The sequence below is a fragment of the Delphinapterus leucas genome, chromosome 9 (assembly GCF_059928025.1).
Source record: "Delphinapterus leucas isolate spDelLeu-1000000601 "Yukka" chromosome 9, BTC_Dleu_Yukka2, whole genome shotgun sequence".
In the NCBI taxonomy this organism is placed as follows: Eukaryota; Metazoa; Chordata; class Mammalia; order Artiodactyla; family Monodontidae; genus Delphinapterus; species Delphinapterus leucas.
Genome location: NC_143137.1, coordinates 37,525,016 through 37,548,048, shown reverse-complemented (window position 1 = coordinate 37,548,048; position 23,033 = coordinate 37,525,016). Strand labels below are relative to the sequence as shown.

The window sequence follows — 23,033 nt, the reverse complement described above, 5'->3', positions numbered from 1 at the left end:
TGTCTCTGGGCCCTTATACATGTTCTCCCTTTTGTCTTCATCACTCTCCCTACCTTTCTTGTCTTGGCCACCTCTTATGCATCTTTCAGGTCTGCTATATCACTCCACTGGAAGTCCACCCTGACTCTTCAAAGCTGAATTAGATGCCCCTCCTATGTGTTCTCACAAAAAGCCTATCCTCCCCCTAGTGTAGCATTTATCACACCTGATTTTCCCATCCTCACCTCCAATTGGCTGTGAGTTCTGTGAGGGGAGGGACTCTTGTTCACTGCCATACCTCGGTGCCTTGCACTGAAGTGTTCAATATTCAATAGTGTTATTAATGAAATTAACAAAACATTTCCAATAACATTACTAAAAATAATTCTTTAATTAACAATTTTGGTAAGCTAACCTCAAAATTTCCTGTCCATGTAAACTATCTAAACATTAGATTCAGAATGTGATGGATGTTGGGGATGCATGGGTTGAGAAAAAGGCATTACCCAATCACATGCAACAAACTGTGTGTGTGTGTGCACACACGTGAGCATGTGCATATGTTTATCTGATTATCCCCATCTCTCACCTGATAGTTCTACTTGGTAGTTGAAGATATTTATGGAGAAAGTGGTTTTCTAAAAAAAAATTTGTGTGCGTGTGTGTGTAACTTCAAGAGGTTTTGGGGGGGGTGCTTTTTTTCTTCAATAAATCATAGCACAGCACTCATGTCTAAAGGCAGTAAAGATGGGTAACAAGAATCAAATAACTTTTCACAACCCATTCAACTATAAGGCATTATGAATTTTCTTTTCAATTAACAGCTTACTTTTAGAAAGTATTTAGCTTGTTTTTCCTTTAAAAGCAGTGTTTTTCAATCCATGCTCCATGGTGTCCTGAGGATTCCCTAGAGGGTTAGGGGCCAAAAGGAGCAGGCACTAAGTGAGCAGAGCTTTGAGCCCCGACTCCCTGCTTCAATCTGAGCCACTCTGCTTTTATCGGTTTTTTCTAACAATAGAATTCCAAAAAAGATTTTCCTTGAAGAAGAGTTCACTACACTAAAATAAGAAGAAAAGAAAAAAGAAAAAGGTTAAAAATCACCACCTTAAAGAATCAGTGGTGGATTGAGGCTCACACTCTATAATTCAAGTCCTTAATGTCTTTCATATTTCTTGTTTATTTCTTGTACATTCATCTCTGTCAGGTTTATTGGCTGGTTTATTTCTAAAATGAGAAATACCATTTGAATACAGAAATATCCAGGTAGAGAGAAAACAACAAGTTTTGAGAAGTATATTTATTCTCTGATGCAGCTGTTTCTAAATTAATTTCTCTTATAATGTTTAATGGCATTATTTATGTACCAATCTTCAAGCTAACGATTCATAACACAGAATACGAAAATAATCTAATTGAAAAACAGAAAAGCCCACTGTAAATGCCAGCTGCTGCTATATTTTCATGTACTATCAACAAATATCTCATCTTGCTTTAATATTGTCTTAGGAAAAAGATCGTCTTAAATGGAAAACTCCACCAAACTCACATTTAACTAGCAACTTTAGCTATTTTACCAAGAAACAAAAGGGGAACAAGGTAACTGAAACCAGGGGGCCCTCCATCATGCAACATTCAGAAGACCAGTAGGGAGAATTTGATCTGCTGTTGAATACACTCATGGATGAGAAGGAGAAATGGGATTCTCTCAGACAGAAACCTTCTGCTGTCCTATGCACACCAGCATGGGGATTGTGGAATGGTACTCACTGGAAAACACCTGATAAACACCTGCAATCAAGTCCCAGCTCTGTAACAGTAAGTTGGGTGAATCCGAAAACTTTAGAGGTGAACACACATAATTATTCATAAGATCTACTGAGCTGACAAGGATTAAAAGATAAACTGAGGCATATTAAAATGTTAAGCATTTATCTGAGCAAAAATCAATTCAAATAGGGCAGTGCCGAACTGGAAGTGGTTAGAAGTACTCCACCAAGAGGAGTTCAGGGGAAAGGAAGAAGCAAAGAAAGGAAATAATTGGTTGGCTATAGGTGAAAGCCTAGTTGGCCATTGGTGATTGGTGGTCCTTAGGTTTCAACTTTGTAACCTTGAGGCATCTACAGGCTTAGATTTCGGCTTAAGTAGGTCACCCCACGGCATTAGAGCTACCTCAGCCTAATGGCCTCCTTGTTTAATTTAACAGAACAACCAACCTAATTTTCACCTCTTCCAGGAAACATTACATGAGTACTCTGACCTACAGAGCCATCTTTCACCCCCAAACTCCTCTGGCATGTACTAGCCATGCCCACATTTGCCAGCCAGTATTGTTAGTTAACTTTTTGTAGAAGGTCCATTCTCTCCAACTAGATTGTAAACCACAAAAGGGTAAGCACCATGTCTCATTCCTCCCTAAACACCCTGAAGATATGAGAATTTTACTGAGCATTTGCAGGTGCTAAATAAATACTTTTTGACTGCTTGTTTCATTTTAGATGTGGTTTATATTAATACCCACTTACAATGTTGATGGAAAGACAGCTTGGTATGGCTGTGTCAGACACTCCATTCCTTTAAATGACAGTCAGGAGCATAAGGGAAAAATTGGGTGACCAGAGCAGGCTGTTTTGAGAGCCACCCAATCCATCTGAAAGTACCTCCATGCATGTGTCACCCCCAAAGAACAAAGCACCCATCCTCTTCTAGAGCTAAACCTTTCCTCCTCTTCCCATGCTAGGTACCAAATTAGAAATCACAAAACTTGGATTCAAGTCTTAGTTATGCCAGGGACTGGGCAATTCATTTCATCTACTTGAGTAGACTACCTCTAAGGTTCTTTGCTCTAACTATCTATGATTCTATGAGACTAACTTCAAGCCTTTTCCTTCCATATCCGAAATCCATGGAATGGCCCATTTCTCCCAGTACTAAAATTACCTGTCTTTCGTGATACCGCCCATCATCATCATTGTTGCACCTGTGCTCCAAGACCTTTCTGACTTCGGCTGCAAGGTTAACATATTCATGAAAGTATGTTCACTTCTAATGATGACACTTAAATTTCTCATCTGATCTTTACTTCATACCTGTGCTCATTTAACAAATACACATCGCGTGGCTAATTGGATAGTACAGGACAACACACACACTTGGGGAAATTTCTAATACATTCCTGCTTTCAGCAGCAAAGACAAGTACGACCCTATTTACAAAGAAGCACCAGTAATAATAAATAAAATTAAACTATTTTCATGTTGGTCACGAGATAGGTTATTTTCAACTTAATCAACAGCTCAGTGGCCCTGAGAATAATTCCCTGACCTTTCCAATTTTGTAAGAAACTTATTTTTATTGGCTAATCAACATCAAATGATATTAGAGAATGTCACAATGGTTGTTACAGTAAATGGCTTAGAAAGAAAAGCCAGTAACAATTTTGATAGATTTGGGGGAATATATGAGCTAGATAAGAATATATGAGCCATACAGAAATTCAAAGCAATTTAAATTAATATCTATCAGTTTTGAATAATGAAGAAGTTTTTCAGAACCTAATGTAGTTTTGTTCTGCAAAAAGACTAGGCATATAACACACAGACCTTTCCCTAGCCAAGTAACTTGTTATCCAATTAATTAAAAAGGAAGGTGGCAATTTCACTTCTTCTTGTCCAGCAAAAACAGCCATGATAAAATCACAGATGAAAAGGTCAGTTTTAGAAGTGAGATGTAGGTAACTGAATCCTCCAGGAAATATTTAAATGTTATTTTTCCTTGGCCAAAATTAGACCAACATTTTGCTACATCTTGGGTGTTAACCCTAGTACCAATATTAAACAGTTGCATAAAAATTTTTGACTAACAGAACAATGAGGTTTTGCTTCATTTTTAACAGAGATAGAGTGATTGGCCACTCATACAAAATCAGCCAAAAGTACTCTTCCACAAATTATTATCAAATCTATAAACTCTGAAAGAAGCATTAATTGGAAAGAAAGAAAAACTGTAAAAAAACAATTTTGTGAAACCAATGAAATAAAAATTTTAGTCTAGTGGAGAAAATTCATTTTGTATTGTCTAAAATAGTATATCACTATATCAATGATATTACAATAAACATTTTTGTTATTTTAATTACATCAAATAATCCCTACACTAACTCTATTTTTATCCCTAAATGCAGATGTAAACTTATGCTCAGCGTATCTGAGTAATCTTCCTAAGGTCACACAGATATTAAGCAGCAGGGCTGAGTCCAGATTTTCTGGCCGGTGGCCTGCACACTTAAGCACTATTCTCCACTGCCTCCCAGTTAGTCACCACTCCCAGTAAATATTCACTACTCCCAGTAAACACAGAGCAGGATGAGTTATTGATTCCATAACTGCCATTAGAGCATTGAGATGCAATTTATATGAAGTGTCTGAATACACAATTAGTTCAATCCACTATATAAAAAGTAAATGCTTAAGTCTCATTCATTTCTAATAAATTTTCAAATTGGGAAAGGATACAAAAGGAAGAAAAGTACAAATCTATATAACATATCAATTAACAGAAAAATATAATTAGAGTTGTCTTTGGACTTAGCAAGTATTGAAAACCCTTATTGTCCTGCTGTCCTTTCAGCCCTTTGAGTTGCCTGTTAGAATTTGACATTTCACTGCTGAAACAAAAGAAAGGTGGAAAATATGTGCATTCCAAAGCACTGTACCCTTTTGCAATTTCCCTTCCATATTTATTACCCAGATCTTTAAAACACTCAACTAGAAGCTAAACCAATTCAAAGATATGTGTAAAATGAAAAATTGGAAATGCTGCAAAATCAACGTGACCTTTAAAGTGTAACATTTCCCACAATCGTTTAGTTAATACTAGAAAAACATTTTACAGTGTTTAAAGCATAATCTTCATGTGTAATATCTGAAGCAAATATAAAAGCAAATACAGAACAAAGTACTTAAAAATCAACCACATTTTTTTTTTTTTTTTTTTTTTTTTTTTTTGTGGTACGCGGGCCTCTCATTGTTGTGGCCTCTCCCGTTGCAGAGCACAGGCTCCGGACCGCAGGCTCAGCGGCCATGGCTCACGGCGGGCCCAGCCGCTCCGCGGCATGTGGGATCTTCCCAGACCGGGGCAGGAACCCGTGTCCCCTGCATTGGCAGGCGGACTCTCAACCACTGCGCCACCAGGGAAGCCCTCAACCACATTTTTTAAACAAAAACTGCAATTAATTTTAAACTACCACTTTTTCCGTAGTAGTTACATCATATATATTTTAAACATTCATAACCTATAAGGGTACTCTGCTTTTCAAATACAAAACTGATGAAACCACTGTCACCCTACCCCAGTCACCTCTGCAACTGGTAGGGCCTAGTTGTATGACGAATTCTCCCCCAATTTACCCATATTAGTTTGCTTGAGAACAAAACTATGTATCGGGCAAAAGGCCAAGATGGGCCCTCTCTGTGAGCCAACAAGACCACGCTTGATTAATCCCCAAGGCACTGGTATCAACAGCACATTTTTCAAACCAACCAGACTCCTCAGTCAAAGATACTTTAAGCAAAGATAATAATTAGGTAGTCGATATTATCATAAAATTAAATTTTGAATGAGAGCAAATGTAGTCTTCCATCTTCAGATCCAATCATACATTTGTTAAAAGTAAAGATATGCAAATCAATGCTAATGGGTTGGCAAAATTTCCCCAAGAGAGAATCACACTTCAGATAAATCGCCATTCATAATTTTTTTATTTCATAATCAAGTAGCAATCCTTGAGAACCTCTCTTTCCCTTTTGACTACTTTGATTAAGTATTTTCAATAGAAGCTGATCAGAAAATACTTTTTCTCAGACTATTTTTTTTCCCTGCACCTCTCCTAGCAGTAGAGAAAAATTAGCAAGAAAAATGAATTCAGAATCCACCCCATTCCCACTTACTAAATGGTGTAGATGTGTATATCCCATTGCCTTTAACACCTGAAAATTAGGAAGAAAAAAGAGTTCAAGGAAACAAACTGAGCAATCTAATATCTGGCTAAAGGACAAATCCTATCTTTAAAATTGAATACAGGGCTTCCCTGGTGGCGCAGTGGTTGAGAGTCCGCCTGCCGATGCAGGGGACACGGGTTCGTGCCCCAGTCCGGGAAGATCCCACATGCCGCGGAGCGGCTGGGCCCGTGAGTCATGGCCACTGAGCCTGCACGTCCGGAGCCTGTGCTCCACAACAGGAGAGGCCACAACAGTGAGAGGCCCGCGTACCTCAAAAAAAAAAAAAATTGAATACAGTTTCTATCAACTCTAGGAATTCAGTTCATATTTCTTTAATTCAAAGAGTGAAAGAAAAAGGTTACAACATGAAGAGACAAAACAGAGAAACATCAACAAAGCAACTAAATTAGATACCTCACCTGTCACAGAGAAAATCAGTAAGGCTCAATGAATTTATATTGTACACAGACTTACTTAAGGAAAAACTTTGAAATATAATGTCTTTAGCTTTTTGTGTACTAAACATATTCTGCTCCATTGGCTGGAAAAAAACTTTAAGAAGATGGCCTCTGGGTAGAGGGCAAATAGGACTCAAGCTATACTTTAACAGAGAAGCAAAACAAGACAGGAGAAAAGCAGCTGGGGAGGGAAGGTTTATATGCCACTTATGTAAAAATCATACACGTTGGCTTTTTACTGGGAAAGGAATGTAACCTGCAACACTAAGAATGAAATAGGCGGGATCACCTTGGCAAGAAACAAAACAGCAAGAGGATTAAGTAGGCCTGAGAGTGGTTTACACCCCCAAACAAGAAAAGAGTGAGACAAACTCAGGTAGGAAAAAGACAAAACTCCAACCGCCTCTCTTACTGAGAGAGACAGAATAAGACACACCACCAACAACAAAGAAGTCTCAACCTAGAATTCAGGTGCTCTGGTTCTCTCCCTCCCTCCCTCCCTCCCTCCCTCCCTCCCTCCCTCCCTCCCTCCCTCCCTCTCCTCTCTCTCTCATACTCTCAGAGCAAAGGGACAACATCTTTTACAACATTAACAGAAAACCAAGAAGAAAACAGCTATGCCTGGTTGGTCAGCACTGCCCACAGAGGCTTCCTACAAACTCCATGGAACCTCTTTTTTTTTTTTTTTTTTTTGCGGTACACGGGCCCCTCACTGCTGTGGTCCCCCCCGTCACGGAGCACAGGCTCCGGACACGCAGGCCCAGTGGCCACGGCCCATGGGCCCAGCCGCTCCACGGCATGTGGGATCCTCCCGGACCAGGGCACGAGCCCGCGTCCCCTGCATCGGCAGGCAGACTCCCAACCACTGCGCCACCAGGGAAGCCCCCATGGAACCTCTTTTGACCACATCTTCATTTCCCAGAGTCAACCACAGAATTTGTCCCATTTTGTCTGACAAGAGAGGGATTCATGGCCACTGTGGTAAAGCAAAGGCACAATCCTGCAAAATGGCTACATTTAAGGAGTCCACAGAACCTCAACAGGCTCCTAAGTAATCTCCTTACCTCCCACATGACCCTCTATCCTTTCTATAAATATACCTTTCTAAAATGTAGACCATGATACTACTCAATTCAAAATCTTTCATGACTAGACATCGAAAAAGCCCAAATTCTGTGACCCACCATTCAAAGACATTGAGAATCTATCCTGATTCTTTTCCAGCATCATCTTGTTCTGTTCTATGATAGTATCCTTCACCTTCCCTTTTTTTGCCTTTACTTGTGCTACTCCTTCAGCCTAGAATTTCTTTCCATCCTCTCTACAGCATAAGTACTGCATTCTAACACCAGCTCAAGATATCACCTCCTATTGTGCGAAGTCATAGGCAATCTCCCTTAGCTACATCTCGTTCTGTGCTACACCAGAGCTTTGTTTAAACCCATTTTGGACACAGATTATATTCTGAATCACAGACATTTATTTACATATTCATTTTCCCTACCTCCATATCACAGGGTTGGGGGGGCGGTGGAGTTATATTATCTTTTTTTTAATTGTGGTAAAGGACACATGGTATAAAATTTACTGTCTTAACCTTTTTTTTTTTCCGGTACACGGGCCTCTCACTGTTGTGGCCTCTCCCATTGCAGAGCACAGGCTCCGGACGCGCAGGCTCAGCGGCCATGGCTCACGGACCCAGCCGCTCCGCGGCATGTGGGATCTTCCCAGACCAGGGCACGAACCCGTGTCCCCTGCATCGGCAGGCAGACTCTCAACCACTGTGCCACCAGGGAAGCCCCAGTCTTAACCATTTTTAAGTATACAGTTCAAGTGATAAGTATATTCACATTGTTCTGTAACCAATCTCCACAACTCTTCATCTTGCAAAACTGAAACTCTTTACCCAGTAAGCAACACCTCCTCCAATTCCCTCCTATCCCCAGCCCCTGGCACCCAACTTTCTACTTTCTGTGTCTATAAATTTGACTATTCTAGGTACCTCATATAAATGGAATCATATAGTATTTGTCTTCTCATGACTGACTTATTTTGGTTACCATAATGTCCTCAAGGTTCATCCATCTGCAGCATGTGTCAGAATTTCCTGCCTCTTTAAGACTGAATAAAATTCCACTGTGTGCATATACCACATTTTGTTCATTCATCCGCCCATGGACACTTGGGTTGCTCCCACCTTCTGGCTATTTTGAATAGTGCTGCTATGAACATAGGTCTTCGAGATCTTGCTTTAAATTCTTTAGGGCATATACCCAGAAGTGGAACTGTTGGATCATATGGAAACATTATTTTCATTTTTTTTGAGGAACTGCCTTCCAAAGCACCTGTAGCATTTTACATTCTCACTAAGAGTGCACAAATTTTCCAATTTCTCCACATCCTCACCAACACTTGTTAATTTCTATGTTTTTTAATAATAGCCATCCTAACAAGCGTGCATTTCCCTAATGATTAGTGATTTTGAGCTTCTCATGTGCTTATCAGCCATTTATATATCTTCTTTGAAGAAATGTTTCTTCAGGTCCTTTGCTCAATTTTTAATTGGACTGTTTGTGCTTGTTGTTTTGTTGTAAGAATTTTTATATACTCTGGATATTAACCCCTCATCAGATATATGAACCAGAGCTCTTTTTTTTTTGCGGTACACGGGCCTCTCACTGTTGTGGCCTCTCCCGTTGCGGAGCACAGGCTCCAGACGCGCAGGCTCAGCGGCCACGGCTCACGGACCCAGCCGCTCCGCGGCATGTGGGATCTTCCTGGACCGGGGCACGAACCCGTGTCCCCTGCATCGGCAGGTGGACTCTCAACCACTGCGCCACCAGGGAAGCCCCAGAGCTCTTTTTTAATTCACTTTTCTATTCCCTAATTTTTCAGAGTTGGCTATAAGTATTACAGAAATATATTTTGAGTTGAAGATGTTTCTTCCTTTTTTAGGTTTTTTTTTGGAGGGGGTCGGGGGGTATAATACAAAATTCAGGATATCCAAAAAGGGGTATACAGTGGAAAATGAAACTCCTTCCCATCCCTGTTATCCAGCCACCAAGTTTCAACCCCCAGAGGCATTTTCCATTTTCTTATAATTCCCTCCAGAGATACTCTGTGCATATACAAGAAAATACATATTTTAATTTAGTCTCCTCCAAAATAACCTACTAATACCCACTGTTCTGTACCTTGCCTTTTTGACTTAATAATTATTCCATTTCAGTGTACATAAATTGCTTTATTCTTTTTAACAGCTACTAAGTATTTCACTACATGTACCATAATTTATTTATCCAGTCCCCTAAAGATGAGCACTTGTTTCCAATTGCTGCCAAGAATATCCTTAAATATACATTATTTCACGTAAGTACAAGATTTGTGGGTTAAATTCTGGTAGGGGGATCAAACGATATGTGTATTTTAAGTTTTGATAACTATTTCTAAATTGGTCTCAACAAAAATTCCTACATCCATTAGCAATAATGACATTGCCTATTTTCCCATACCCTTAGTAACACCTCATGTGTTCAAAATTTGTTTCTTTACCAATTTGATAGGTTGAAAAATGAGTATTCACTGAAGTTTTATTTTGCATTTCTCTTTTATGAACTGCCTTTCATATCCTTTCATCTTTGTCCATTTTTCTGATTGTTGGTCTTTTTCCCAGAGTTGTTATTTTCAATATATTTATGAATTAGCCCTTTTCCTACAGTATGAATTTTCCAATTATATGAATTAATATATTTATGAAATTAGCCCTTTTCCTATGATATGAATTGCAAATCATCCTAGTTTGCCTTTGCTTTTTTTTTTTTTTTAGTAAATTTATTTATTTATTTTTGGCTGTGTCAGGTCTTCGTTGCTGTGCAAGGGCTTTCTCTAGTTGCGGCGAGCGGGGGCCACTCTTCATCGCAGTGTGTGGGCGTCTCACTGTCGCGGCCTCTTGTTGCGGAGCACAGGCTCCAGAAGCACAGGCTCAGTAGCTGTGGCTCACGGGCCTAGTTGCTCCGTGGCATGTGGAACCTTCCCAGACCAGGGCTCGAACCTGTGCCCCCTGCATTGGCAGGCAGACTCTCAACCACTGCGCCACCAGGGAAGCCCTGCCTTTGCTTTTTGATATAGTTTTTTTAATCTGTTTTTGGCAGTGCAGAATTTTAATATAGTCAAGTTTCACTATTCTTCTCTTTTATGGTTTCTGTGCATTTCTTACTTTCTATTCCCACAATTATCATAGTGAAAATCCTCACTACCTTGTAAGTAAATTACAGCTTCCCAACTGGTCTACTTTTCATTACTCCCTCTACCTTCCAACTGATCCTATACACTTGTTAGATTAATCCTCTTAAAATACTGTACATTAGTAGAGACACAAAAAGTTGAGATTACAATATAATAAAGATATCAACTGTCCTGACAGGAAATGATATCAACTGTCCTGACAGGAAATGACTATTACAGTTTTGTCTTGTATTAATTAAGCTCTCTTGAGCATTCTCAAACTCAAAAGTGTAAAGTTTTCTATAATTTTAATTCATTAGAATGTCACTGACCACAGGTCTACGTATTATAAAAGAGGGGGACATTCTGATTGAAAACTAGGATTATATTCAATACACCAACTGCCTCAGGATTTCAACTTCACAGGACTATTTTTATGCTCTCCCCCCAGAATCTCTCTACCAAACTCTACCCTGCCCTAGTGGCTTCAACCACACAGAGTCTGGTCATAAGAGCTTTAGAATCCAGGTTTTTCTCACCATAAACAGGAAATAATGTGTCTCTGACTCTATACAGAATGTGACACTATAATTCATGCTTTTGGAAGGAGGACTAACATTTCAAGCTGACAGCTAGGTAATAAATATGATTAGGAGCCAAGCACGCAAGCAGAATATCCCAAAATGTACACCTTTCATAAGAAGACACAAGCAGGCTTAATCAGTAAGACAAATTCAGATTAAAAAAATGCAGTTCCCCCCCCGCCCCCAGGCACAGATAAATAAGCATCTTTTCAGAAGTACTACCTTCTTAACCCCAAATCATTATTTCCCTTGAGGACTCTTCTACAAAACAAAAAAAAAAGAAAAAAAAATTTAAGTTGGAGACAGTAACCAAGTATGACTCATTAACCAAATAATTCTTCACATTTCTTTGTAATGAGTTAAAATTTACATAGGTTTCAAATAAACAGCTTACATACACAGTCCTCAAAATTAACCAATGAAGTATACTTTAATCTCCATTTTCCCAAAAGGAAAATGAAACTCAGAGACCAAAAGTTCATGTTCACATAGCTGATAGTAGAGCTAGCACTTGAATAAAAAGTCTTCATAACCCCATTCCATATTTTTGTCACTATACATCACCACTTTAATGTCTAGAAATTTACATTTAATGCCTATTTTTAATTTCAAAATAATAGTTTTAATAAAATGTTTAGAGTATTAACGTCATGCAGCCATATACACCAGATATGCCTCAAACTATTAATCTTCTAATGTGTTTTCATAACCCATTTGTTCAGATTATAGTACTTCTCTTACCCATAAAAAATAGACTCATTAAAAACACAAGCTAATTAGTTTATAAAGTGCCTCAAACTACTCTTAGATAATAACACTAAATTGTTAATACTTAACAAACCAAATAATAGGTATTTAGTATCTTAATCTGACACTAATAAAACTCTTATTAAAGTAACTACTAAACAACTAAGCTCTTGGAAAAATACCAAAATGCTTAGTAAATAATCTGCTACCACAGGCAAACTAAAAATTCAGGCATACATATGTATGTGTGTGTGTGTGTGTGTGTGTGTGTGTGTATATTCCACGTACATGATATTCTGGAAAAGGCAAAACTATGCAGACAGTAAAAAGATCTGTGGTTGCCAAGGATTAGGAAAGACTGATGAATGGGTAGAGCACAGTGGATCTCTAGAGCAGTGAAACTACTCTGTATGATACTATAATGGTGAATCCATGACATTACACATTTGTCCAAACCCATAGAACGTACACACGAAGAGTGAACCCTAGGGGCTTCCCTGGTGGTGCAGTGGTTGAGAATCTGCCTGCCAATGCAGGGGACACAGGTTCGAACCCTGGTCTGGGAAGATCCCACATGCCGCGGAGCAACTAGGCCAGTAAGCCACAACTACTGAGCCTGTGCGTCTGGAGCCTGTGCTCCGCAACAAGAGAGCCCGCAACAGTGAGAGGCCCGCGCACTGCGATGAAGAGTGGGCCCCCGCTTGCTGCAACTAGAGAAAGCCCTCGCACAGAAACGAAGACCCAACACAGCCAAAAATTAAATAAATAAATTTAAATTATAAAAAAAAGTGAACCCTAATGTAAACTCTGAGCATTAGGCATAATGATGTGTCAATGTAGGTTTATCAATTGTAATAAATGTACCATTCTGGGAAGTAATGTTGATAATGGGAGAGGCTCTGCATGTGTAGGGGTAGAGAGCATGTGGGAAATCTCTGTACCTTCCACTCAATTTTGCTGTAAACCTAAAACTACTCCAAAAAATAAAGTATATTTTTAAAGTTAAGGTAAATTATCTGTGGCAACTCTAATCTGTTCAATCATTGCTTCAGAGGTGCACTTTCACCTGTTTAGGAAAGAACACCCTTGGCCATCAACCTTCAGAGACATTCTGCCTCACACACCCACCACTCCTCCCAATCCTGCTCTGCCCCTCATAGCCTGCTCAGCATCTAACATGACATTGGTAGACTAAGTCCAAAGACACGGAGAAAATTAAGTATAGACAACAGATGTAGAAGGCAGGTAGTGGCTAAGAAGGTAAAGAATTACGAAAGAGGGAAATCTGCAGAAAAATCCACAAGAGAGCACAGAAAGGAGAAAACAATCCTGAGATGCTCTGAACTTACTGGTCTACATAATGCGAAAATCATATGAAATTAAATTGTCCTAAAATACAAAACATGATATTACAAGCATTTCCCTTTTCTTTAAAAAATGTCTTTGCTGAACATGATGCCAAAACTAGAACTTGATAATGTGTTTACAATGTGTCCTCCGGCCACAAGCAAGATGACTTTTCAAAAGTTGACCGTAAATGCTATAAACATTTTTCAACAGAAAGATATATAAAAGTGTGTGTGTCAAAGTGCCATTACAAAGACCTGGCTCTCAGAATAAAGTTTTGGATAAAATTGCAAAATTTTACTTTTTATGATATATTACATGGAAGAAAGACGTACATTTTTATCTTCTAGGTATTCTTAATCTCAGACGTCAGAAACACGCTATGAGTTACCAAACTGAGCAGGAGTTCACTAAGATCTTGAAACAGTCACACGGAACCACTGCGGGGGGGGGGTGTGTGCTTGTTTGCTCTGTTCATCAACGACAAGGCAGGGCTAAGCACTGGCAGACCCAAACACCTGAGTCATTTGGGAGAGGCTAAGGACTCCAGTGGCAAAACAGGGACCCATAAGACAGGCTTAAGAATGGTTCTGGCAGGAGTCACCACCACCACCATCACCATCACCACCACCACCACCTGAGCAAAAATCAACCTTCTGTATCTAAAGTTTCAGGGGAGGCACAAAGGCTGGAGTTTCACCAGGGATCCAACTCAGTTCAGCAAATACCAAGTAAGCACCAACAAAGTACCCAGCGCTAGGGTAAAGGTGCTGGGGGACACTGAAGAGAACTTGGTCTCTTGGTATGGGACTCTGGGAAAGCCTGAGTGAGGACAGCTCGTGGAGAGGAACCAACTTGCCAGCACCGACTTGCCAGCCCCTATGGAAGTGAATCTTTTAGCCCCAGGCACACCTTCCACTAACTGCACCTCCACCTGGTATCTGCTGACAACCTCACGGGACCCTGAGCCAGAACCACCTGAATTGCGGACCCATAGCAACCATGAGATAATAAACGATTACTGTTGTTTTCAGCCACAAAGTTTTCGATATGGTACAAAGCAACAGAGAACAAATGCATCCAGATTTTACATAAAAGGCTCAGAGAGGCTAACTTACCTACTACCACATAGGAGTGAGCACTTAAACCACGTCGGGAATAGTCTCTAGGCTTTAGATTCAGTTTCCTTGTCATTAAGTGACACCACTTCTCAAGTAAAATAAGTTATAATACTGTAAGAATGATCATTTCTATATGATTACACAACCGGCACTAACACACCAGGCTTTCCACAGCACAGAGATACAGCACATGTCGCCGCATACTTAACAGACATGATGAGACCTGCAATATAATTGAATTTGTGACTCTTCATGGTACTTTTTGGGGTTTTTACTATCTTCTGAAAGAATTCTGGATTTTTTTTTAAGTGTACAGATTTTGAAAATAAAAACCTAACATTTATAGCATGTTAATACTAAACAATTACATTATTGACATTGAGGATATTTATACACTTTACAACCTTAATCACAATAAACATTTGTGTAATTTTAAACAGAATATGTCACACTAAGAAAAATTCCACTGTTCATTGTTTCTTTAAGGATTTGCTTTTTTGCTTTAAGTCTTCAACTTTTAGCATTACACATAGTAAAATATAGTATCAAAATGCTCATGATGGTGAAATCTTAAGTCCCATCCATAAAAAGGTTACTATCTTGCAGGACAAGGTGGCTGGCTCTTAGCCTGTCTACTCCTAGAGAAAGTCAATGGAACATTTCACTGTTACAACCACATCTGCTGTAAATGTAACTTAACTAAGGACACATTGTTATTAAAAGGAATTGCAAGAATTCAACCTACAGTTTTTTAGCTCCAAACCTGACACTTTTCTTCTGTACCATGTTTTAGCCAGTGGTTCTCTACTCTGAATGCTTAGGGCACTTTGAAAATTACCCATACCTGGACATCATCCCCCAGAAATTCTGATTTAATTGCTTTGGTCTGTTTTAGCCATCTAATATATAATAAACCAGTGGTGATAAATTCACAGAAAGTTTATGCCACAAAGGGAGAAACTGTGGATATCCCTACATGTTAGCTAAAACATCCTTATCCCCTAAGACAAAGATACCTTGCAATAAACGAAGCAGAACAAGAAGGAAGAAGAGATGGGAAACTCATACCCATTCTGCTACTTTCATGGAGCCACCAAGGAATATTTTATTCCCCTGATTCCTCTCCCTGAACCCCATCACCCCACACCTTAACTCCACTGCAAGCTTTAACTCAAGCATCACCTCCTCCATGAAGCCTTCAGGATCACACAAAATAAAGAAGCCCATTTTTCGGCATCCATCTTACCCTGAACTCTACCTCTAAATAGCACATACTGCACAAGGCATTTATTTACACATCCATTTCTCTTACTGGCCTGAGGGCTCCTTAACGGTAGGGTCCCTATATTATTCATCCTTCCCATCTTATATATCTTTGTATCCAGAGCCTTGAAGATAGATAGTAGATACTAAAAAGTATTTGCTGAATTGTATGGTTTTTGTTTTTGGGTTTTTATGTTTGGTATGGTTATTTCCACCTTGGCCTCCTAGTAGACACTCTTCTGAAATTTTTCAATTTCTCATAACGTATGCAAAAAGGCCGGACATGTTGAGAGCAAGACAGCAGTGGAACCCTAGGCCAAGAAAGAATAGGATAAATGGGGTAAAATGAGATACCCGAAGGTAAGATCAGGTATGAATTTTTTTTTAAGCGAGAGATTAGGCAAACAAAGGGACAACTTGATTTTCATTCACAAGAAGGTGTGACAAAGAACACTGATTACAGGCAACCGTCTGAACTGAAGACCAATGAAGCCAGAAGCTCTGAGAAAGTACCCAGGCCTATCTACTCTAGCCCCACTCCCTCCCCTACTGTTTACCCCTTCACCCAGGGCAGTTCACTCCGCCCAGAACCTGAAAAGTTTTGCTTTCTCTTTTCTCCCAGCCTCTCTGGTCACTCTCCTTCAGCATCCTTACATCTTTCTTTTTCTTGGTTTGTCCCTAAAATGTCAATATCCTCTAGGACTTACTTTCAGCCTTTTTCTCTTCTCTTTCCATGCAGTTCCTCTGAGCACTTTTATCCTTACCCATGCCTTCAACCACTCTCCATGTGGCAAGCACTCAGAAATCTGTATCTCCAGCCTCCCCAGCTCTTGTGATGCTCCAAGACCATATCAACTGCCCCCTAGATGCCTCCAACTCACCAATGACATGCCCCACAAGCACGTTAAACACAACGTGTCCAAATCTGAACTATCACCTTCCCCCTCAGAACTGCTTCCTCTTCTCTTTTCCCTCCCACTACCCAGAAACCTGGCAGGCATTCTAGTCAGCCTCACTCTCCCATTCCCTTCACATTCAAACAGTCGCAAAGACCAGCCAGCTCTCCCTCCTGCTAGATATTCTCCTACACATTCTCACTTCTGAGCACCCCTACTACTTCTGCCTTTGTCTGGGCTCTCAACCTCCTATCATCCACGCTAACTGCACTGTCCACTCCGGCCCCCAATCTTACCCCATCCCCACCCCACTGGACCCCAATCTACCCAGCACACTGCTTTCAGGGTGATCTTTCAGGCCATTCACATTTCTTCAGTGGCTCACTACAACACATGGGATGGGAAATGCGCCCTGAATTAGCTTTCTACTTTCATCTCCTTTCACGCCTGACTTTGCCCTTCACACTCTAATATAATGACCTGCCTACAGTTCCCAGAACACACTATGCTCTCATAATACCACACAACTATTCATGTTATTAGCTCCACCTGGAAATGCTCTGTGCTGCTTGTCACCCTGCCCAATCCTACTCAGCTGTCAAGATTCGGCTCAAACACAACCACGGCTAAAGCCCTTCTCTGGCATTCCTGTCAGGGATCAAGAGCTTCTGCTAGGCTTGTTTTGCATGTGTAGGTATCTCCATTAGAGCAAATAGCACACAATATTTGAACTGTTGGTCAAGATGTCCACTGTCCTATAGACTTTAAGCTCCTTGGTCAAGGAAAGTGACTTTTCAACTTTCTATCCTCAGCACTAGTTCAATGCACACAGCATACAGAAAATTTTAAAAAGGAATTAATGTATGAACTGTAGGCCAATGAAAGGAAAAAAGATCAAGGGGACTTTAAGTATAGAAAAAGAATCCAGATCTTAAGGAAGTACAGACATCTATTATTAAGTCCCACCCATTAAAAAAAATAGAAACATATGGTTATTAACATAGTACAAAGGTGACAAAGAGAAAATCTGTCATTGGACTAAGCGGGCAATAAGGAGCTAAGAGTCTCCAAGGGAGCAGCTGACAAAAGATTAGCAGAAAGCTGAGATAAAGGTGGTTCTTTCTCTGAGTCAAGTAATTCAACAACCTGTGTCCATGGACTGAGCAAAACACTGGCACCTTCCTCTCTCAGTTCACCACTCCTCCCCTTTGTCATGATTCTCCATACCCCTTTCCCAGTCCCACTGCCAAGTCCCAGCTTCAGTGGGTAATTCCCTTCAGCTGGAGCCACAAGCCTGGACTCACTGGGACTTCCCTGCAGTCCAGTGGTTAAGACTCCATGCTTCCACAGCAGGGGGTGCGGGTTCCATCCCTGGTCAGGGAACTAAGATCCTGCATTTCCGAGGTGAGGGGAAAAAAAAAAAAAAAAACTCCCTAAAACTCACAGTAATCATTTATAATTAGTACCCCATTTTACAGATGGGAAATTTGTGTCCAAGGTCACACAGCAATGACAGAGCTGGCCCAAGAACCCAGGAATATTTCTCCAGAGTATTTCCACACCCCTGACCACCTCAAAATGGAGAGATGTGGTCCAGCCATTCTAGGTTGCAACTCAGAATACATTATTCTCCAAAACACTATTATAAGTGTTGGTTACAGTCTATAGTATCACTAATACACAAAGGCACACAATGAGTTAGCAAAGCTTTGGGGTCCTGGCCTGGAAATCTAAATGCTATTTGTTATTTTATTTGTTCAACATGACAAACAAAAGTGGTCTTGAAAATTTTGAGGAATACAAGGAGTTCTTAAGTGAGGCTTTTCCTTAAGAATATTTTCTTCCACAAAAAATCACCAAGGATAGAAACTATTTCACCTTGTTAACTTGTAAGAACCATGACACTAGAAGACACCTGTGGGAAATATGCTTATCTGACCAGGTGCTCATTTACAGTGTGCTGTCATTTGAATAAAACATCATACTAAATCCTACAGACCGCAGCTTATGATAGAAATGCCACAAACTACAGCAGTACAGCTGATATGCCTGTAATCTACTGACAAAATGTAGTCTTTAGCAAAGTGAAACCAGATGTCTGGTGTGAAATCAGATGTCTGTGGACTTGTCTTTCTTGGCTTCCAGAACAGTATTAGCTACACTAAATACACAGCTTAGCTGTATATTAAACCCACGACTTGGCAAAATCATGACAGTTTGGACATGAAGCATCAGAATTTTTATTGTAATTCTTATAAACCAAAGACATTTCTGAAATAAAAATCCTAACTTTAAACACTCAGCTAAATGTGGTAGTATGTCTTTCTCACTGTGGGAACAGCGTCAGAGCTTTTTAAACACATTATGGAAACCCTTCCCCTTCACTTTTCAAGCTGACACTCTTTCCGATGTGGAATGATCTGGTAGAGGGAATCAGGTGTCAGTCCTTGTCCCAGAAATTCTAGGATCAGACAGAAAAGGTGATCACCTGTGAAAATGCAAATACCCAAGAAGCTTAGCACCTTTAGGAAAGTAAGTACTAGAATGCTTTCCACAATCACAAGCAAGATCAAAAGAAAGTGGGTGACCCGACAGAGAAACAGGAAGGGAAGTTAACAGTATCTGTGTACCAGGCACTGTTCTTACACTTTCTTTTTAATATACTCATTGTTCTGTCTTGATAGATGAGAAGTTAGGGGCAAAGAAGTTTTAACTGGCCTACAGTCGCAGAGCTAATATAATAAGAGTCAGGATTCACATCCATGTCTGAAAGACTATAAAAGGCATGCTACTTCCACGCAGGATTTGGAGTGGAACAAAGAGCAGAGGTAAATAGCCAAGAATATGAAGGTAAAAGGCAGAAACCTACCATTTTTACCCAGCAGTGGTCATCTGAGACTGATTTCAGATGAGACTCACATTCTACCTTTTATAACCTTGCAAGATTTAATTTTAAGTAACTTTTTTTTTACCTTATATAACTTTTGTAACCAAAAAAAGACAACTTGTTTCACTTCAATTAAAAAAAAAAAAAAAAAAGAGGTTATGGGAATTCCCTGGCAGTCCAGTGGTTAGGACTCAGCACTTCTGCTGCCCGGGGCCTGGGGTTCAATCCCTGGTCAGCGAACTAAGACCCCGCAAGCCACTCAGCACGGTCAAAAAAAAAAATTGGGATTGACATATACACACTACTATATATAAAACAGATAACTAATAAGGACCTACTGTATAGCACACGGAACTCTTACTACTCTGTAATGACCTATATGGGAAAAGAATCTAAAAAAAAGTGGATATATGTATATGTATAACTGATTCACTTTGCTGTACAGCAAAAATTAACATATTTTAAATCAACTATACTCCAATAAAAATTAAATTACAAAAATAAATTTAAAAATTAAAAGAAACAAAAAAAAGCGAGGCTAAATGTAAAGAAACCCACACAAGTGCACAGCCTACTTTAGCATTTATTTTCCTAAGTGCATCATCCTTAACATTGTCCATGCTTTCTAATCTTAGGTCATTTTTCTGGAACAATTCAAAAAATTATCCTCATCTAATTATAATGCTGGTTCAATACATTTATTACACTGGAAAATGACTATAACTTTACTACAGGACACAAATCACCATGGTCAGTCATCCTTGAACGTTCATTTCTGAAAATATCAGTAAGGCAGGAAATAACGCTGTTCTCCCACACCACTGCAACCACCATCAGCAGTACAGTGAATGTCTTCTACATTAACACTTAACTATTCAGAAAAAACACAGAAAACCGGTAAAAGGCCTGCCCCCAAATGGTCATCTCCAACAGTCTCCTCATTCTCACCACCTTACTCACATCAAAGTGCTCAGCACTCTGGTAAAAAAAAAAAAAATCTATTGAATCAATAAATGAACCTATCACCAATAAACAACTATTTCCTATTTTTTTCAGAAAGTAAGTTATGTGGCCATCTGCCAGTTGAGCACACACAAATAATAAAGATTCAGGACACAGGCAGCCAATGTCAAGATGCCACGGAGGGCAATTCCAGTTTTCCTGTGTAAGTATCCAAGAATGTGATTTATAAAATCCTTGCCTGTGGCTTACCCGAGTTTTAACTAATTCAAAACATTTCTTTATATGGGACACAGAGGATGCATAAGGTGTTTCCAAACTTCTGAGAGCAGTTGTGTCTCATTTAACTAATACTAGGGGTGGGAGGGATCATGGAAAAGTTCCAGAGAAGAACCGTTAAAAGAGCCCACACTGAAAAATCACAGCAAACCTTCAAAGACTTCAATATGCTGTTTGGCAACGTTTCAGAAGTGAAGCAAATGCTGGTGAGGAGGTATCAAAGGGAAAGTCAAGAAGAAAAGGCCCAGTCTGGTCATTTCTCCCTCCCAAAATACCTTTCTCTATGAGCTTAAGAGAAGATTCCAAAAGAACTTCAACACTTGTAACACTGTTATTAACTTTATGCTTTGGAGTCCTAAAGGATTTTTACAGGAGTCCCCTTTTAAAATGTAAAGATCCTTGGAGGGGTTCCTGTTCATTATCAAGGAGAGCAATGATGCTTTAATTTCACAGTCTCAGAGATTATTCCAAGTTAGCTAAGAGATGGGGGCCTGAGACAGACAACTACAGTACAACTACCAGACAGACAACTACCGAGAGGTGAAGGGTAATGACAGTTTTCTGCCAGGTCAAGTGGCTAAAAGGGACCTATGCCAGCTGTCAAAGTCCCAGCCAACTTACAGACTCCAAAACACCTGAAAATAAAAACCTCTTCGACTTGGAGCCTGTGACCCTTGAAGGTGGGCCTTAGGTTCCTGCTGAAAACGTACAGTTTGGCCCCAAGATCCAAGGGCAGTTCTGGATCTAGTCCTTCTCTCTCCGGCTCAGTCTTCTTTCAGGATAAAGTCCTAGCTCCTTCCACCCCTAACCATTCCTTACTTACCCTTTCTCCCGTTCCTCCTCGGTGAGAAGGGGTAAGTGGTTACTTTGTGCCCTCGCCCAATTTGGCCAAAACCCTAAAAGTAAAAATGACAGAGACAAACACGTGTTTCAAAACCCTGACATTCAAGCCTCTGGAACTCCCACCACTCGCCCAACGTGTCCAGACAGAAGGCAGCGCGTCTCCACAGCGCTCCCTCTCGGCCAGGACTTGGGCCGGAGTTGTCCCCTCTGGTGGGGGGAACGAAGAGAGGGCGCGACCTGGGGGCGCCTCGCCAGCGGGAAGGAGCTCGTCGGCTCCAGGCCTGGCGTCCCGGTCTCTGAGCTCCGGTTTCCTACCCGCGCTGGCGGAAGGAGGAGGGGTCCGGGGTTGGCCGCCCCGCGGGGCCTCAGATAAACACGCGCCCGCACACATGCTCGCGATCACCACAGGACTCGCGGCCAAGCAGCCCTCCGCCTCCCAGCAACACTCGTCCCCTCTGGGGCTAACTCCGGGCTAAGGGGCCCAAGCCCTGGGGGCCACCAAGGGTCGGCAGCGGCACCCCACCTGCCCACCCCAGCCAACCTCACAGCGCCCTACCTGACCCCAAATCCCCGCCCTCCGCACCCGCTGCGCCGCTCTGCCCAAGAGAAGTCCCCGCGTGGGTTCCGCCCTCCGCCGGCGGCAAGCTCCGCCCCCGCCCCCGGAGCGCGGGAGCTTCGCGAAGCTCCGCCCCCAGCGGTAAAGCTGTACTTCCGAACGCCTGCGCGGGATAGGCCCAAAACCCGGCCTGGATTTGAAACGGATCAAAAACAACCCATGCCTAGCAGGCAATTATTGAGCATTTGCCCTGAGCTCAGCGCTGTACTAACGGCTGAGAGAGGGCAACAAAGAGTTGAAAATCTGTGAGACTGTGACTTCATCCTCTCCCCTTGTTTTACAGATGAGGAAACCGAGACCCCAGCAGTTGTTTTGAGTGCACAGCTACAGTGGCAAGCTGCCTTATTGGGGCTCTCCCCTCTGGACTCGTCCTTTCGGCGATTTTTCTACTAATGTGGGTACGGGAAAACTATTCGATGTTGCCGCTTCTAAACAAGCCAGAAGGAATAACCCAGAACAAGTGGTTTACTTTGGAGAAACTGGAATTTCATACCTAAGCTTTTGCATTCAAATGACACAAACTCTTAACTGGGTTATTAAAACCTTCGAAGAAAGTGAAACCTACTACTTTTTTTTTTTAACCCTTCGCCAATTATATCCTTGATTGTGTCTGTCTTTATCGTCCTTCTGGATACTGACAAACTATTCTGTGCAAATCATTCAATACAAATCTAAGTACCAGACATTCTGGTACTTTGGGTTCAAAACTAATTCTAAAGTTTTAAAAACCTAGTCAGAGACTTAAACGGTCCTGATAACTAGAACTATTAGTCTCCTGGGGAGAATAAAATTGCTCTCCTGTGAAGGGGTTGTGTAGCAGTTTTGTAGTTTTT

At 40.8% G+C, this 23,033-nt stretch overlaps 1 protein-coding gene across 2 annotated transcripts in view; it reads right to left on the bottom strand.

The window, feature by feature from the left end:
* The window catches only part of IMMP2L (inner mitochondrial membrane peptidase subunit 2), a 935,747-nt gene extending 913,553 nt beyond the window's left edge, over positions 1 to 22,194 (bottom strand). The window contains exons 1-2 of one of the 2 annotated variants that reach the window (XM_022583030.2): positions 22,141 to 22,194; positions 21,565 to 21,637 (exon numbers count right to left, since the gene is read on the bottom strand). The gene's annotated coding sequence lies outside the window, so the exon portion shown is untranslated. Of the gene's footprint in view, positions 1 to 21,564; positions 21,638 to 22,140 lie in introns of those variants that run through there. The other variant, XM_089917009.1, reaches the window with a different exon arrangement.
* Positions 22,195 to 23,033: the final 839 nt, after the last annotated feature.